Source organism: Nerophis lumbriciformis, linkage group LG39 (genome assembly GCF_033978685.3).
Source record: "Nerophis lumbriciformis linkage group LG39, RoL_Nlum_v2.1, whole genome shotgun sequence".
Classification (NCBI taxonomy): domain Eukaryota; kingdom Metazoa; phylum Chordata; class Actinopteri; order Syngnathiformes; family Syngnathidae; genus Nerophis; species Nerophis lumbriciformis.
Window position 1 is genome coordinate 1,177,230 of NC_084586.2, and position 17,312 is coordinate 1,194,541.

Below are 17,312 nucleotides of genomic sequence, written 5' to 3' on the forward strand. Positions count from 1 at the left end.
CATGAAATAGCGCGACCCAAATCATGAAACATCGTAACACAAAACGCCATCAACACGAAACGTTGTAACACAAAATGCTACATGAAAATTTTTTTCTAGAAACAATTCTAATAAATCAATTAAAAAAAAAAAACGATGTGCGAGTTCGTATTCTTCTGTTAAACTCACTTAATTAATAATATTTTTCTTTTCGTACAGTAATAATCAATAAAGAGCGCATATGTAACTAAGGAACGCCACAACACGTAACAACGTGACATGAAACGCGTCAAACTTAAACGCCAACAGCACAAAACGCCGCACCCGAAAACTAAAATGGCTCAACCCAAAACGCTGCAACATGAAACAACGCAACATGAAATGCCGACAACACGAAATGTCGCGGCATGAAATGCTGCAACAGCTGTGACACCAAACGGCGCAACATGAAATAGTGCGACCCAAATCATGAAACATCGTAACACAAAACGCAATTAACACGAAACGTCGCAACACGAAATGCTACATGAACATTTTTTCCAGAAACAATCATTTATCAAGGACCACAATGCAGGCCCGGCTGGCTCAGTCGGTAGAGCATGAGACTCTTAATCTCAGGGTCGTGGGTTCGAGCCCCACGTTGGGCGAGTTAGTTTTGCCAAAGAAATTCAACACGAGACGGTGCTCCACTTCTAATAAATCAATAAAAAAAAAATGAAACAATGTGCGAGTTCGTATTCTTCTGTTAAACTCACTTAATTAATAATATTTTTCTTTTCGTACAGTAATAACCAATAAAGAGCACACAAGTAACTAAGAAACGCCGCAACACATAACAAGAAACACGTCAAACTTAAACGCCAACAGCACAAAACGCCGCACCAGAAAACTAAAATGGCTCAACCCAAAACGCTGCAACATGAAACAACACAACATGAAATGCCGACAACAGGAAATGTCGCCGCACGAAATGTCGGAACACGAAATGTCGCAACACGAAATGCTGCAACAGCTGTGACACCAAACGGCGCAACATGAAATTGCGCGACCTAAATCATGAAACACGAAACGTCGCAACACGAAATGCTACATGAACATTTTTTTCCAGAAACAATCATTTATCAAGGACCACAATGCAGGCCTGGCTAGCTCAGTCGGAAGAGCATGAGACTCTTAATCTCAAAAAACTGTAACGATGTGCGAGTTCGTATTCTTCTGTTAAACTCACTTAACTAATAATGTTTTTCTTTTTGTACAGTAATAATCAATAAAGAGCGCATATGTAACTAAGAAACGCCGCAACACGTAACAACGTGACATGAAACGCGTCAAACTTAAACGCCAACAGCACAAAACGCCGCACCAGAAAACTAAAATGGCTCAACCCAAAACGCTGCAACAAGAAACGACGCAACATGAAACGCTGCAACATGAAATGCCGACAACACGAAATGTCGCGGCACGAAACGTCGCAACAGCTGTGACACCAAACGGCGCAACATGAAATATCGCGACCCAAATCATGAAACATCGTAACACAATACGCCATCAACACGAAACGTTGTAACACAAAATGCTACATGAACATTTTTTTCTAAAAACAGTTGTATATTAAGGAGCTCAATGCATGCCCGGCTAGCTCAGTCGGAAGAGCATGAGACTCTTAATCTCAGGGTCGTGGGTTCGAGCCCCACGTTGGGCGATTGAATTTTGCCAAGGAAATTCAACACGAGACGGTGTTTCACTTCTAATAAATCCATTAAAAAAAACTGTAACGATGTGCAAATTCGTGTTCTTCTGTTAAACTCACTTAATTAATAATACTTTTCTTTTCGTACAGTAATAATCAATAAAGAGCGCATATGTAACTAAGAAACGCCGCAACACGTAACAACGTGACATGAAACGCGTCAAACTTAAACGCCAACAGCACAAAACGCCGCACCCGATAACTAAAATGGCTCAACCCAAAACGCTGCAACATGTAACAACGCAACATGAAATGCCGACAACACGAAATGTCGCGGCATGAAATGCTGCAACAGCTGTGACACCAAACGGAGCAACATGAAATAGTGCGACCCAAATCATGAAACATCATAACACAAAACGCAATTAACACGAAACGTCGCAACACGAAATGCTACATGAACATTTTTTCCAGAAACAATCATTTATCAAGGAGCACAATGCAGGCCCGGCTAGCTCATTCGGAAGAGCATGAGACTCTTAATCTCAGGGTCGTGGGTTCGAGCCCCACGTTGGGCGATTTAATTTTGCCAAGGAAATTCAACACGAGACGGTGCTCCACTTCTAATAAATCAATAAAAAAAACTGCAACGATGTGCGAGTTCGCATTCTTCTGTTAAACTCACTTAATTAATAATATTTTTCTTTCCGTACAGTAATATTCAATAAAGAGCGCACATGTATTAAGAAACGCCACAACACGCAACATGAAACGCGTCAAACTTAAAACGCCGCACTCGAAAACTAAAATGGCTCAACCCAAAACGCTGCAACATGAAACAACGCAACAAAAATGCCGACAACACGAAATGCCGCGGCACGAAACGTCGCAACACGAAATGCTGCAACAGCTGTGACACCAAACGGCGCAACATGAAATATCGCGACCCAAATCATGAGACATCGTAGCACAAAACGCCATCAACACGAAACGTTGTAACACAAAATGCTACATGAACATTTTTTTCCAGAAACAATTGTATATCAAGGTGCACAATGCAGGCCCGGCTAGCTCAGTCGGAAGAGCATGAGACTCTTAATCTCAGGGTCGTGGGTTCGAGCCCCACGTTGGGGGAGTTAATTTTGCCAAGGAAATTCAACACGAGACGGTGCTCCACTTCTAATAAATCAATAAAAAAAACTGTAACGATGTGCGAGTTCGTATTCTTCTGTTAAACTCACTTAACTAATAATGTTTTTCTTTTCGTACAGTAATAATCAATAAAGAGCGCATATGTAACTAAGAAACGCCGCAACACGTAACAACGTGACATGAAACGCGTCAAACTTAAACGCCAACAGCACTAAACGCCGCACCCGAAAACTAAAATGGCTCAACCCAATACGCTGTTACATGTAACAACGCAACATGAAATGCCGACAACACGAAATGTCGCGGCATGAAATGCTGCAACAGCTGTGACACCAAACGGCGCAACATGAAATTGCGCGACCCAAATCATGAAACACGAAACGTCGCAACACGAAATGCTACATGAACATTTTTTCCAGAAACAATCATTTATCAAGTATAACAATGCAGGCCCGGCTAGCTCAGTCGGTAGAGCATGAGACTCTTAATCTCAGGGTCGTGGGTTCGAGCCCCACGTTGGGCGAGTAAGTTTTGCCAAAGAAATTCAACACGAGACGGTGCTCCACTTCTAATAAATCAATAAAAAAAACTGTAATGATGTGCGAGTTAGTATTCTTCTGTTAAACTCACTTAATTAATAATATTTTTCTTTTCGTACCGTAATAATCAATAAAGAGCGCATATGTAACTAAGAAACGCCGCAACACGTAACAACGTGACATGAAACGCGTCAAACTTAAACGCCAACAGCACAAAACGCCGCACCCGAAAACTAAAATGGCTCAACCCAAAACGCTGCAACATGAAACAACGCAACATGAAATGCCGACAACATGAAATGCCGACAACACGAAATGTCGCGGCACGAAACGTCGCAACAGCTGTGACACCAAACGGCGCAACATGAAATATCGCGACCCAAATCATGAAACATCGTAACACAATACGCCATCAACACGAAACGTTGTAACACAAAATGATACATGAACATTTTTTTTCTAAAAACAGTTGTATATTAAGGAGTACAATGCATGCCCGGCTAGCTCAGTCGGTAGAGCATGAGACTCTTAATCTCAGGGTCGTGGGTTCGAGCCCCACGTTGGGCGACTAAATTTTGCCAAGGAAATTCAACACGAGACGGTGCTCTACTTCTAATAAATCTTTAAAAAAAACTGCAACGATGTGCGAGTTCGCATTCTTCTGTTAAACTCACTTAATTAATAATATTTTTCTTTCCGTACAGTAATATTCAATAAAGAGCGCACATGTATTAAGAAACGCCACAACACGCAACATGAAACGCGTCAAACTTAAAACGCCGCACTCGAAAACTAAAATGGCTCAACCCAAAACGCTGCAACAAGAAACAACGCAACAAAAATGCCGACAACACGAAATGCCGCGGCACGAAACGTCGCAACACGAAATGCTGCAACAGCTGTGACACCAAACGGCGCAACATGAAATAGCGCGACCCAAATCATGAAACATCGTAACACAAAACGCCATCAACGCGAAACGTTGTAACGCAAAATGCTACATGAACATTTTTGTACAGTAAATATTATTTATTAAGGCGAACAATGCAAGCCTGGCTAGCTCAGTCGATAGAGCATGAGACTCTTAATCTCAGGGTCGTGGGTTCGAGCCCCACGTTGGGCGATTGAAATTTGCCAAGGAAATTCAACACGATACGGTGCTCCACTTCTAATAAATCAATAAAAAAAACTGTAACAATGTGCGAGTTCGTATTCTTCTGTTAAAGTCACTTAATTCATAATATTTTTCTTTTCGTTCAGTAATAACCAATAAAGAGCGCATATGTAACTAAGAAACGCCGCAACACGTAACAACGTGACATGAAACGCGTCAAACTTAAATGCCAACAGCACAAAACGCCGCAATCGAAAACTAAAATGGCTCAACCCAAAACGCTGCAACATGAAACAACGCAACATGAAATGCCGACAACACGAAACGGCGCAACACGAAATGCTGCAACAGCTGTGACACCAAACGGCGCAACATGAAATTGCACGACCCAAATCATGAAACACGAAACGTCGCAACACGAAATGCTACATGAACATTTTTTTCCAGAAACAATCATTTATCAAGGTTAACAATGCAGTCCCGGCTAGCTCATTCGGAAGAGCATGAGACTCTTAATCTAAGGGTCGTGGGTTCGAGCCCCACGTTGGGCGAGTTAATTTTGCCAAGGAAATTCAACACGAGACGGTGCTCCACTTCTAATAAATCAATAAAAAAAACTGTAACGATGTGCGAGTTCGTATTCTTGGGCCTGCATTATCACTTTGATGAATGATTGATACCGTACAAAAATGTTCATGTAGCATTTTGTGTTACAACATTTCGTGTTGATGGTGTTTTGTGTTACGATGTTTCATGATTTGGGTCGCGCTATTTCATGTTGCGCTGTTTGGTGTCACAGCTGTTGCAGTATTTCGTGTTGCGTCGTTTCGTGCGGCGACATTTTGTGTTGTTGGCATTTCATGTTGCAGCGTTTTGGGTTGAGCCATTTTAGTTCTCGGGTGCGGCGTTTTGTGCTGTTGGCGCTTAAGTTTGACGCGTTTCATGTCACGTTGTTACGTGTTGCGGCGTTTCTTAGTTACATATGCGCTCTTTATTGATTATTACTGTACAAAAAGAAAAATATTATTAATTAAGTGAGTTTGACAGAAGAACACGAATTCGCACATCGTTACAGTTTTTTTAATTGATTTATTAGAAGTGGAGCACCGTCTCGTGTTGAATTTCCTTGGCAAAACTCAATTGCCCAACATGGGGCTCGAACCCACGACCCTGAGATTAAGAGTCTCATGCTCTACCGACTGAGCTAGCCGGGACTGCATTGTAACCCTTGATGAATGATTGATACTGTACAGAAATGTTCATGTAGCATTTTGTGTTACAACATTTCGTGTTGATGGCGTTTTGTGTTACGATGTTTCATGATTTGGGTCGCGCTATTTCATGTTGCGCCGTTTGGTGTCACAGCTGTTGCAGCATTTCGTGTTGCGAGGTTTCGTGCCGCGACATTTCGTGTTGTCGGCATTTCATGTTGTGTTGTTTCATGTTGCGGCGTTTTGGGTTGAGCCATTTTAGTTTTCCGGTGCGGCGTTTTGTGCTGTTGGCGTTTAAGTTTGACGCGTTTCATGTCACGTTGTTACGTGTTGCGGCGTTTCTTAGTTACATATGCGCTCTTTATTGATTATTACTGTACAAAAAGAAAAATATTATTTGTTAAGTGTGTTTAACAGAAGAATACAAACTCGCACATTGTAACAGGTTTTTTTATTGATTTTTTAGAAGTGGAGCACCGTCTCGTGTTGAATATCCTTGGCAAAACTCAGTCGCCCAACGTGGGGCTCGAACCCACGACCCTGAGATTAAGAGTCTCATGCTCTACCGACTGAGCTAGCCAGGCTTGCATTGTTATACCTGATAAATGATTAATAGTGTACAAAAACGTTCATGTAGCATTTTGTGTTACAACGTTTCATGTTAATGGCGTTTTGTGTTACGATGTTTCATGATTTGGGTCGCGCTCTTTCGTGTTGTCGGCATTTCATGTTGCAGCATTTCATGTTGCAGCGTTTTGGGTTGAGCCATTTTAGTTATCGGGTGCGGCGTTTAGTACTGTTGACGTTTAAGTTTGACGCGTTTCATGTCACGTTGTTACGTGTTGCGGCGTTTCTTAGTTACATATGCACTCTTTATTGATTATTACTGTACAAAAAGAAAAATATTATTAATTAAGTGAGTTTAACAGAAGAACACGAATTCGCACATCGTTACAGATTTTTTTTATTGATTTATTAGAAGTGGAGCACCGTCTCGTGTTGAATTTCCTTGGCAAAATTCAATCGCCCAACGTGGGGCTCGAACCCACGACCCTGAGATTAAGAGTCTCATGCTCTACCGACTGAGCTAGCCGGGCCTGCATTGCACATCTTGATAAATGATCGTTTCTGGAAAAAAATGTTCATGTAGCATTTTGTGTTAAAACGTTTCATGTTGACGGTGTTTTGTGTTACGATGTCTCATGATTTGGGTTACGCCATTTCATTTTTGGACCGTTTCGTGTCACGGATGTTGCAGCATTTCGTGTTGCGAGGTTTCGTGCCGCGACATTTCGTGTTGTCGGCATTTCATGTTGTGTTGTTTCATGTTGCGGCGTTTTGGGTTGAGCCATTTTAGTTTTCCGGTGCGGCGTTTTGTACTGTTGGCGTGTAAGTTTGACGCGTTTCATGTCACGTTGTTACGTGTTGCGGCGTTTCTTAGTTACATATGCGCTCTTTATTGATTATTACTGTACGAAAAGAAAAATATTATTCATTAAGTGAGTTTAACAGAAGATTTTGAACTCGCACATCGTTACGGTTTTTTTTTATTGAAGTGGAGCACCGTCTCGTGTTGAATTTCCTTGGCAAAATTCAAACACCCAACGTGGGGCTCGAACCCACGACCCTGAGATTAAGAGTCTCATGCTCTACCGACTGAGCTAGCCAGGCTTGCATTGTTATACTTGATAAATGATTAATACTGTACAGAAACGTTCATGTAGCATTTTGTGTTACAACGTTTCATGTTAATGGCGTTTTGTGTTACGATGTTTCATGATTTGGGCGGCGCTATTTCACGTTGCGCCGTTTGGTGTCACAGCTGTCGCAGCATTCCGTGTTAGGACGTTTCACATTGTGACAGTTTGTGTGACTGGCATTTTGTGCTATGGTGTGTCATGATGCAACGTTTTGGGTTGCGCAATTTCAAATTTCGTCGTTGAACATTTTCCTTCCATTTGTCAAAAAAATGGGACAAGCGGTAGAAAATGGATGGATGGATGCCATACATACAAAATGTTTCTATAATTTTTTTTACTCCTCTAATTATTTATTAAAAAAAATGTTGACGCCTTCATTTATCTGAACAGTTTTTTTTCCATTTTTGTATGACTAACTTGAATACAGGAAGTGAACAAACCAGACACGAAAAAGGGGTGTATGATTAAATCAAAAGTCATGTCCTACTCCTTTTCGGACATGCTCCATCGTGCAAGAGTAAAATGTGATGCACTTTTACTTCTGAAAGTCCCGAATTAACCGTCATAATTACCAAATAGGTCGGAGAATGACATTTCGGCTCGTTTGTGACTAGTGGTATTTGTCGGACGTTACAATAAGCTAAGCACGCCAAGTTCGGAACGCATAGCGAATAAACTCAAACGCCCAACGTGGGGCTCGAACCCACGACCCTGAGATTAAGAGTCTCATGCTCTACCGACTGAGCTAGCCAGGCTTGCATTTCCAAATGCGTGATGAATGATTGATTCTGTTCAAAAATGTTCATGTAGCATTTTGTGTTACAACGTTTCGTGTTGATGCCGTTTTGTGTTACCATGTTTCATGATATTTCGTGTTGTCGGCATTTCATGTTGCATTGTTTCATGTTGCAGCGTTTTGGGTTGAGCCATTTTAGTTATCGGGTGCGGCGTTTAGTGCTGTTGGCGTTTAAGTTTGATGCGTTTCATGTCACGTTGTTACGTGTTGCGGCGTTTCTTAGTTACATATGCACTCTTTATTGATTATTACTGTACAAAAAGAAAAATATTATTAATTAAGTGAGTTTAACAGAAGAACACGAATTCGCGCATCGTTACAGTTTTTTTTAATGGATTTATTAGAAGTAGAGCACCGTCTCGTGTTGAATTTCCTTGGCAAAATTCAATCGCCCAACGTGGGGCTCGAACCCACGACCCTGAGATTAAGAGTCTCATGCTCTACCGACTGAGCTAGCCGGGCCTGCATTGCACATCTTGATAAATGATCGTTTCTGGAAAAAAAATGTTCATGTAGCATTTTGTGTTACAACGTTTCGTGTTGATGGTGTTTTGTGTTACGATGTCTCATGATTTGGGTTACGCCATTTCATTTTTGGACCGTTTCGTGTCACGGATGTTGCAGCATTTCGTGTTGCGAGGTTTCGTGCCGCGACATATCGTGTTGTAGGCATTTCATGTTGTGTTGTTTCATGTTGCGGCGTTTTGGGTTGAGCCATTTTAGTTTTCCGGTGCGGCGTTTTGTGCTGTTGGCGTTTAAGTTTGACGCGTTTCATATCACGTTGTTACATGTTGCGGCGTTTTTTAGTTTAGAAGAATACGAACTCGCACATTGTAACAGTTTTTTTTATTGATGTTGCAGCATTTCGTGTTGCGAGGTTTCGTGCTGCGACATATCGTGTTGTAGGCATTTCATGTTGTGTTGTTTCATGTTGCGGCGTTTTTGTATTAAAAAAAATGTTCATGTAGCATTTTGTGTTACAACGTTTCGTGTTGATGGTGTTTTGTGTTACGATGTTTCATGATTTGGGTCACGCTATTTCATTTTTGCACCGTTTCGTGTCACGGATGTTGCAGCATTTCGTGTTGCGAGGTTTCGTGCCGCGACATATCGTGTTGTAGGCATTTCATGTTGCGTTGTTTCATGTTGCGGCGTTTTGGGTTGAGCCATTTTAGTTTTCCGGTGCGGCGTTTTGTGCTGTTGGCGTTTAAGTTTGACGCGTTTCATGTCACGTTGTTACGTGTTGCGGCGTTTCTTAGTTACATATGCGCTCTTTATTGATTATTACTGTACAAAAAGAAAAATATTATTAATTAAGTGAGTTTAACAGAAGAACACGAATTCGCACATCGTTACAGTTTTTTTTAATGGATTTATTAGAAGTGGAGCACCGTCTCGTGTTGAATTTCCTTGGCAAAATTCAATCGCCCAACGTGGGGCTCGAACCCACGACCCTGAGATTAAGAGTCTCATGCTCTACCGACTGAGCTAGCCAGGCCTGCATTGCACATCTTGATAAATGATCGTTTCTGGAAAAAAATTTTCATGTAGCATTTTGTGTTACAACGTTTCGTGTTGATGGTGTTTTGTGTTACGATGTCTCATGATTTGGGTTACGCCATTTCATTTTTGGACCGTTTCGTGTCACGGATGTTGCAGCATTTCGTGTTGCGAGGTTTCGTGCCGCGACATATCGTGTTGTAGGCATTTCATGTTGCGTTGTTTCATGTTGCGGCGTTTTGGGTTGAGCCATTTTAGTTTTCCGGTGAGGCTTTTTGTGCTGTTGGCGTTTAAGTTTGACGCGTTTCATGTCACGTTGTTATGTGTTGCGGCGTTTCTTAGTTACATATGCGCTCTTTATTGATTATTACTGTACGAAAAGAAAAATATTATTCATTAAATGAGTTTAACAGAAGATTTTGAACTCGCACATCGTTACAGTTTTTTTTATTGAAGTGGAGCACCGTCTCGTGTTGAATTTCCTTGGCAAAATTCAAACGCCCAACGTGGGGCTCGAACCCACGACCCTGAGATTAAGAGTCTCATGCTCTACCGACTGAGCTAGCCAGGCTTGCGTTGTTATACTTGATAAATGATTAATACTGTACAAAAACGTTCATGTAGCATTTTGTGTTACGTTTCATGTTAATGGCGTTTTGTGTTACGATGTTTCATGATTTGGGTCGCGCTATTTCGTGTTGTCGGCATTTCATGTTGCAGCGTTTCATGTTGCAGCGTTTTGGGTTGAGCCATTTTAGTTATCGGGTGCGGCGTTTAGTGCTGTTGGCGTTTAAGTTTGACGCGTTTCATGTCACATTGTTACGTGTTGCGGCTTTTCTTAGTTACATATGCGCTCTTTATTGATTATTACTGTACAAAAAGAAAAATATTATTAATTAAGTGAGTTTAACAGAAGAACACGAATTCGCACATCGTTACAGTTTTTTTTAATGGATTTATTAGAAGTGGAGCACCGTCTCGTGTTGAATTTCCTTGGCAAAATTCAATCGCCCAACGTGGGGCTCGAACCCACGACCCTGAGATTAAGAGTCTCATGCTCTACCGACTGAGCTAGCCGGGCCTGCATTGCACATCTTGATAAATGATCGTTTCTGGAAAAAAATGTTCATGTAGCATTTTGTGTTACAACGTTTCGTGTTGATGGCGTTTTGTGTTACGATGTTTCATGATTTGGGTTACGCCATTTCATTTTTGCACCGTTTCGTGTCACGGATGTTGCAGCATTTCGTGTTGCGACATTTCGTGCCACCCATACTGGTTGAAATGTAACTTAGATATTGGGGTTTCACTATGTAAAAGGGATTTGAGTCACTAGAGAAAAGCGCTATATAAATATAATTCACTTCATTTCACTACTATGCAAAGTACTCTAGAACCTAATCAGTGGCCTAGTGGCTAGAGTGTCCGCCCTGAGATTGGTAGGTTGTGAGTTCAAACCCCGGCCGAGTCATATCAAAGACTATAAAAATGGGACCCAGCATCAAGGGTTGGAATGAGGGGTTAACTCATCAAAATGATTCCCGGGCGCGGCCACTGCTGCTGCCCACTGCTCGCCTCACCTCCCAGGGGGTGATCAAGGGTGATGGGTCAAATGCAGAGAATAATTTCTCCACACCTGGTAAGTGTGTGTGTGACAATAATTGGCACTTTAACTTTAAGTGAAAGCCACTTATCAACAACACCCAGCAATGTCGCCTGAGCTCATCTTAGATGGACTGATGCAAAGTGGAAAAGTGTTCTGTGGTCTGACGAGTCAACATTTCAAATCAACGTTTACAACACTGATAAGGGAAGAGTGGGTATTGTATTTCACATTCCAAGGGTGAAGACACTAACCAGGCATCTGAAATGTCTAAAGAAACTGGTAGAAGGAACAAAGGAAAAGTACTAGATACTCTAAACATACCTATGTAAAAAGAAATAACTCTTAACCATGTATGCATCCTCCACAGTGTCCCGATAAAACATTTTACTTACGACATCATACCGATATTGGAGCCTTGAGTATTGGCCGATGCCGATATTGATCTGCAAGGATATTAGGAGGTGTCAAAAAAATATATAGATTTTCAAATTAATCGCGATTCTTATTTGTAATGATTCCCAATGGATTAAAAAAATGTAATACAAAATTCCCTTATTTTTATTTGACTTTATTTAATGTTTTGGTAGAATTTTATTCGACAAAAACAGTTTTCTTTCAAGTAATATAAACAATTATCTATTTTATGGAGGAGAGTAGTTCATCATAGATCTGCCACCCAATGTTACTAAAAAAAAAAGATATTAGCCTAGAGGGTGGGGGGGGGGGGGGGGGGGGGGGGGGGCTTGTGGCTTGTGCAGCCCTTTGAGACACTTGTGATTTAGGGCTATATAAATAAACATTGATTGATTGATTGATTGAAATTGCCTTTCAAATGTCTATTCTTGGTGTTGGGTTTTATCAAGTAAATTTCCCCCAAAAATGCGACTTATACTCCAGTGCGACTTATATATGTTTTTTTTTTTTCTTCTTTATTATGCACTTATACTCCGAAAAATATGGCACTCATTTAAATCCTTTGTTTTTTACACTTAAGGAACAAAAACAATAACAACAAAAAAATTTTTGGGAAAACAAAAATATCAATCGACCATTAATTGGTATCGACGCTACCTATTTATGGATCGAAACTCTACTAACGTCATGATCCATTGCCCAGATCATGTTTTATTTTGGTTTGACTTCCTCAGTTCTGTTTCAGCACCCCTGGGTTTGTGTTTTCTTGGTTGCCATGGGTGCTGATTATTTTCACCTGCCTCTGATTAAGTGTTTCGGAACGCTCACCTGCTCCCGGGCACTAAACCACAGAGCTACTTGTTGCTGCTTTTCGCCACACTGAGTCTGGCTGTCTGGTTTGCTGAATGCAACAAGTTACCTGTGTTTTCCGTTTGATTCCTGAGCTAAGCTTTGCCATTGGTTTGCTTGTTTTCCATGCTAAGCTTTTCCCGGGCGCGGCCACTGCTGCTGCCCACTGCTCTCCTCACCTCCCAGGGGGTGATCAAGGGTGATGGGTCAAATGCAGAGAATCATTTCTCCACACCTGGTAAGTGTGTGTGTGACAATCATTGGCACTTTAACTTTAAGTGAAAGCCACTTATCAACAACACCCAGAAATGTCGCCCGAGCTCATCTTAGATGGACTGATGCAAAGTGGAAAAGTGTTCAATCAACGTTTACTGAATAATAATAATAATAGATTTTTTTTGTAAAAAGCACTTTACATTGAGTAAACCACCTCAAAGTGCTACAGTGTATTAAAAAAAATAAATCTAAAATAAAAAGATAATAAAAAATAAATAAAAATAGAAACTAGAACAGCCAAATAGCTAGAACGAGTATGCAAACATGTAAAAAAAAAAAGGCTTTTTTAAAAAAGAAGGGTTTTATGGACAGAATTTCTAGGCGCAGTCAAGGCGTTGAGGGGATCCGGTTTGGTGGCTGCAGGATTAGGTCTCTGCTTTTTGCAGATGATCTGGTCCTGATGGCTTCATCTGGCCAGGATCTTCAGCTCTCACTGGATCGGTTCGCAGCCGAGTGTGAAGCGACTGGGATGAGAATCAGCACCTCCAAGTCCGAGTCCATGGTTCTCGCCCGGAAAAGGGTGGAGTGCCATCTCCGGGTTGGGGAGGAGATCTTGCCCCAAGTGGAGGAGTTCAAGTACCTCGGAGTCTTGTTCACGAGTGAGGGAAGAGTGGATCGTGAGATCGACAGGCGGATCGGTGCGGCGTCTTCAGTAATGCGGACGCTGTATCGATCCGTTGTGGTGAAGAAGGAGCTGAGCCGGAAGGCAAAGCTCTCAATTTACCGGTCGATCTACGTTCCCATCCTCATCTATGGTCATGAGCTTTGGGTTATGACCGAAAGGACAAGATCACGGGTACAAGCGGCCCAAATGAGTTTCCTCCGCCGGGTGGCGGGGCTCTCCCTTAGAGATAGGGTGAGAAGCTCTGTCATCCGGGGGGAGCTCAAAGTAAAGCCGCTGCTCCTCCGCATCGAGAGGAGCCAGATGAGGTGGTTCGGGCATCTGGTCAGGATGCCACCCGAGCGCCTCCCTAAGGAGGTGTTTAGGGCATGTCCGACCGGTAGGAGGCCACGAGGAAGACCCAGGACACGTTGGGAAGACTATGTCTCCCGGCTGGCCTGGGAACGCCTCGGGATCCCCCGGGAGGAGCTGGACGAAGTGGCTGGGGAGAGGGAAGTCTGGGCTTCCCTGCTTAGGCTGCTGCCCCCGCGACCCGACCTCGGATAAGCGGAAGAAGATGGATGGATGGATGGATGGTTTTTAAGCCTTTTTTAAAAGCATCCACAGTCTGCGGTGCCCTCAGGTGGTCAGGGACTGGGAGCGGCGGAGCAGAAAGCCCGGTCTCCCGTTGTTCGTAGCTTTGTCCTCGGAGGTTGTTGTTAAAAGGAAAGGCCATGTAACACAGTGGTAAAAATGCCCCTGTGCCAAAAAATTATGTTTCTCAGTTCTATTCAATTAAATATAAGTTGAAAAGTATTAGCAAACCATTGTATTCTGTTTTTATTTACCATTTACACCATGTGCCAACTTCACTGGTTTTGTACAAGCAGAGGGATAACAATTTCACTGAATAATAACGCTTCTTTAGGTAAGTCATCCCTTTGTGCATCCTTCCGTCATTTCCTTCCGCGGCGCAACACGTCGGTCATCTTGTCGCCGCGCAGCACAGCAGGCCGTCCATTAAGGTCTAATTGATCGCCGGGAAAGGAACGTTGGGAAGAAATGGAGCCAATAATGGCGAGAGAAACCATTTCGTCTCCCTCCCATTACACGCTAACAACGTCCTCGTTTAGTTTAGCGCAAACGCCGCACTTGTTCTTATCGGGGACAAATAACTTTTTGATGACGTTCAAAGCGTGCGGCGGCGTCTTGACGGCGGACCTGGCCAGGGTCCTAATTATTCGCCATTCCCGGCTGGGGGAGAGAATGTTCTCCACTGAAGCAAATTAGGTGTCGTTGGTCGGAGCTTGTCACACTGAAACTAATAAAGCTGTTTCATAATAATAACAATATGTGCAGCTGGGCCCGCTCATAAATCACCACGTGGCGCCGTCAAAGTGTATCCGTGTAACGTTGACCCCAATCAGGACCTCGCCGCGATTCTTTGATTCGTTCCTGAGCTTTAGGACAAGATTTGCGGTTTTAACACGAGCACTTTAGAGCCTGCCGGGTCCGCACAATCCCCGCAGGGTAAATCCACGCGGGCATTGAGCATTTCCCACCAAAATATTAAATATATATTTCTAGATTTAATAGAAAAAAAATGAACATGACGTCTTTCAAGCAAAACGTAAAACTGTCCTGACCGTCAAGTTGCAATTGAATTTTATCAGATTAATTTTGTCAAGAAGAAATGTGAATGAATGTAGAAAAGTATCATAATCCATATATATGTATATTTGTATATACCTATATATATATATATATATGTCTTAATAAGGTTATCCAAAAAATAGTGCTCGATACCGTAGTAGAGCGCAATATATGTATGTGTGGGGAAAAAAAATCACAAGACTATTTCATCTCTACAGGCCTGTTTCATGAGGGGGGGTACCCTCAATCGTCAGGAGATTTTAATGGGAGCATTCGCATACCATGGTTTATATAGGGCACAGAGTGGGTGGGTACAGGCTGGCCTAGGGGCGTGGTGATTGGTTCATGTGTTACCTAGGAGGTGTTTCCGTCTATGGCGGCATGTTGTTACAATTTCGCTGCGCTTGTTGAGGGATGACAGGTCTGGACGGTAGATAATAAACAGTTTCTCTTTCAAGCATAGGTTGCATCTTTTATTACCACTATTGTAAGGTGTGCTGGATGCAAGAATTTGCCATGTTATTGAATATTCAACATTATTGTCTTGGAGGTCCCAAATGTGTTTGCTGAGTTCTGTGGTATTTCGCAGGTTTTTGTTCCTGAAAGAAGCCTTGTGGTTGTTCCATCTGGTTTTGAATTCACCCTCGGTTAATCCTACATATGTGTCGGATGTGTTAATGTCCTTGCGTATTACCTTAGATTGGTAGACAACTGATGTTTGTAAGCATCCCCCGTTGAGGGGGCAATCAGGTTTCTTTCGACAGTTACATGCTTTGTTGGTTTTGGAGTCGTTCTGACTGGGGGTCGACGGCTCATTTGCAATTGTTTTGTTGTGGTTTGAGATGATTTGTCGTATATTGTTCATGCAGCTGTAGCTCAATTTGATGTTGTTCTTGTTGAATACTTTTCTTTTCTTGACGTCACTTTCAACCTGAGAAATAACAGCTACCAACCATTCACGAAACCCAACACAACACTCCAATACGTGCACCATGACAGCAACCATCCACCCACCACCACGAAAAGAATACCTACCGGAATCAATAAAAGGCTATCGATGCTGTCATCTAGCAAAGCTGAATTTGACCAAGCAACCCCCCCGTACCAAAAAGCCCTTGATGAAAGCGGATACAATTTCACCCTCACCTATGAACCCACGCCAGGAAACCAGCCAAAAAAGAACAGAAAACGAAACGGCATCATCTGGTACAACCCCCCATACAGCAAAAACGTCTCAACGAACATTGGACACAAATTCCTCAACCTGATTGACAAACACTTTCCCAAAGACAACAACCTAAGAAAAGTATTCAACAAGAACAACATCAAATTGAGCTACAGCTGCATGAACAATATACGACAAATCATCTCAAACCACAACAAAACAATTGCAAATGAGCCGTCGACCCCCAGTCAGAACGACTCCAAAACCAACAAAGCATGTAACTGTCGAAAGAAACCTGATTGCCCCCTCAACGGGGGATGCTTACAAACATCAGTTGTCTACCAATCTAAGGTAATACGCAAGGACATTAACACATCCGACACATATGTAGGATTAACCGAGGGTGAATTCAAAACCAGATGGAACAACCACAAGGCTTCTTTCAGGAACAAAAACCTGCGAAATACCACAGAACTCAGCAAACACATTTGGGACCTCAAAGACAATAATGTTGAATATTCAATAACATGGCAAATTCTTGCATCCAGCACACCTTACAATAGTGGTAATAAAAGATGCAACCTATGCTTGAAAGAGAAACTGTTTATTATCTACCGTTCAGACCTGTCATCCCTCAACAAGCGCAGCGAAATTGTAACAACATGCCGCCATAGACGGAAACACCTCCTAGGTAACACATGAGCCAATCACCACGCCCCTAGGCCAGCCTGTACCCACCCACTCTGTGCCCTATATAAACCATGGTATGCGAATGCTCCCATTAAAATCTCCTGACGATTGAGGGTACCCCCCTCATGAAACAGGCCTGTAGAGATGAAATAGTCTTGTGATTTTTTTTTTCCCCACACATACATATATATATATATATATATATATATATATATATATATATATATATATATATATATATATATATGTACTGTATATACAAACCCCGTTTCCATATGAGTTGGGAAATTGTTTCCGATGTAAATATAAACGGAATACAATGATTTGCAAATATTTTCAACCAATATTCAGTTGAATATGCTACAAAGACAACTTTT

The 17,312-nt window shown here is 42.1% G+C and overlaps 16 non-coding genes across 16 annotated transcripts; 7 read left to right on the plus strand and 9 right to left on the minus strand.

The window, feature by feature from the left end:
• The first annotated feature begins 553 nt into the window (after positions 1-553).
• trnak-cuu (transfer RNA lysine (anticodon CUU)) lies at positions 554-626 on the plus strand. Its single transcript has one exon. It is a non-coding gene; the product is annotated as a tRNA-Lys (tRNA).
• A 982-nt stretch (positions 627-1,608) lies between these two features.
• On the plus strand, positions 1,609-1,681 carry trnak-cuu (transfer RNA lysine (anticodon CUU)). Its single transcript has one exon. It is a non-coding gene; the product is annotated as a tRNA-Lys (tRNA).
• A 493-nt stretch (positions 1,682-2,174) lies between these two features.
• On the plus strand, positions 2,175-2,247 carry trnak-cuu (transfer RNA lysine (anticodon CUU)). Its single transcript has one exon. It is a non-coding gene; the product is annotated as a tRNA-Lys (tRNA).
• Positions 2,248-2,730: 483 nt separating this feature from the next.
• trnak-cuu (transfer RNA lysine (anticodon CUU)) lies at positions 2,731-2,803 on the plus strand. Its single transcript has one exon. It is a non-coding gene; the product is annotated as a tRNA-Lys (tRNA).
• Positions 2,804-3,271: 468 nt separating this feature from the next.
• Positions 3,272-3,344, plus strand: trnak-cuu (transfer RNA lysine (anticodon CUU)). Its single transcript has one exon. It is a non-coding gene; the product is annotated as a tRNA-Lys (tRNA).
• A 510-nt stretch (positions 3,345-3,854) lies between these two features.
• trnak-cuu (transfer RNA lysine (anticodon CUU)) lies at positions 3,855-3,927 on the plus strand. Its single transcript has one exon. It is a non-coding gene; the product is annotated as a tRNA-Lys (tRNA).
• Positions 3,928-4,410: 483 nt separating this feature from the next.
• On the plus strand, positions 4,411-4,483 carry trnak-cuu (transfer RNA lysine (anticodon CUU)). Its single transcript has one exon. It is a non-coding gene; the product is annotated as a tRNA-Lys (tRNA).
• Positions 4,484-5,615: 1,132 nt separating this feature from the next.
• On the minus strand, positions 5,616-5,688 carry trnak-cuu (transfer RNA lysine (anticodon CUU)). The gene has a single exon. It is a non-coding gene; the product is annotated as a tRNA-Lys (tRNA).
• Positions 5,689-6,196: 508 nt separating this feature from the next.
• trnak-cuu (transfer RNA lysine (anticodon CUU)) lies at positions 6,197-6,269 on the minus strand. The gene has a single exon. It is a non-coding gene; the product is annotated as a tRNA-Lys (tRNA).
• Positions 6,270-6,709: 440 nt separating this feature from the next.
• Positions 6,710-6,782, minus strand: trnak-cuu (transfer RNA lysine (anticodon CUU)). Its single transcript has one exon. It is a non-coding gene; the product is annotated as a tRNA-Lys (tRNA).
• Positions 6,783-7,283: 501 nt separating this feature from the next.
• trnak-cuu (transfer RNA lysine (anticodon CUU)) lies at positions 7,284-7,356 on the minus strand. The gene has a single exon. It is a non-coding gene; the product is annotated as a tRNA-Lys (tRNA).
• Positions 7,357-8,067: 711 nt separating this feature from the next.
• Positions 8,068-8,140, minus strand: trnak-cuu (transfer RNA lysine (anticodon CUU)). Its single transcript has one exon. It is a non-coding gene; the product is annotated as a tRNA-Lys (tRNA).
• A 430-nt stretch (positions 8,141-8,570) lies between these two features.
• On the minus strand, positions 8,571-8,643 carry trnak-cuu (transfer RNA lysine (anticodon CUU)). The gene has a single exon. It is a non-coding gene; the product is annotated as a tRNA-Lys (tRNA).
• Positions 8,644-9,606: 963 nt separating this feature from the next.
• Positions 9,607-9,679, minus strand: trnak-cuu (transfer RNA lysine (anticodon CUU)). Its single transcript has one exon. It is a non-coding gene; the product is annotated as a tRNA-Lys (tRNA).
• Positions 9,680-10,179: 500 nt separating this feature from the next.
• Positions 10,180-10,252, minus strand: trnak-cuu (transfer RNA lysine (anticodon CUU)). Its single transcript has one exon. It is a non-coding gene; the product is annotated as a tRNA-Lys (tRNA).
• A 437-nt stretch (positions 10,253-10,689) lies between these two features.
• Positions 10,690-10,762, minus strand: trnak-cuu (transfer RNA lysine (anticodon CUU)). The gene has a single exon. It is a non-coding gene; the product is annotated as a tRNA-Lys (tRNA).
• Between the last annotated feature and the right edge of the window lie 6,550 nt (positions 10,763-17,312).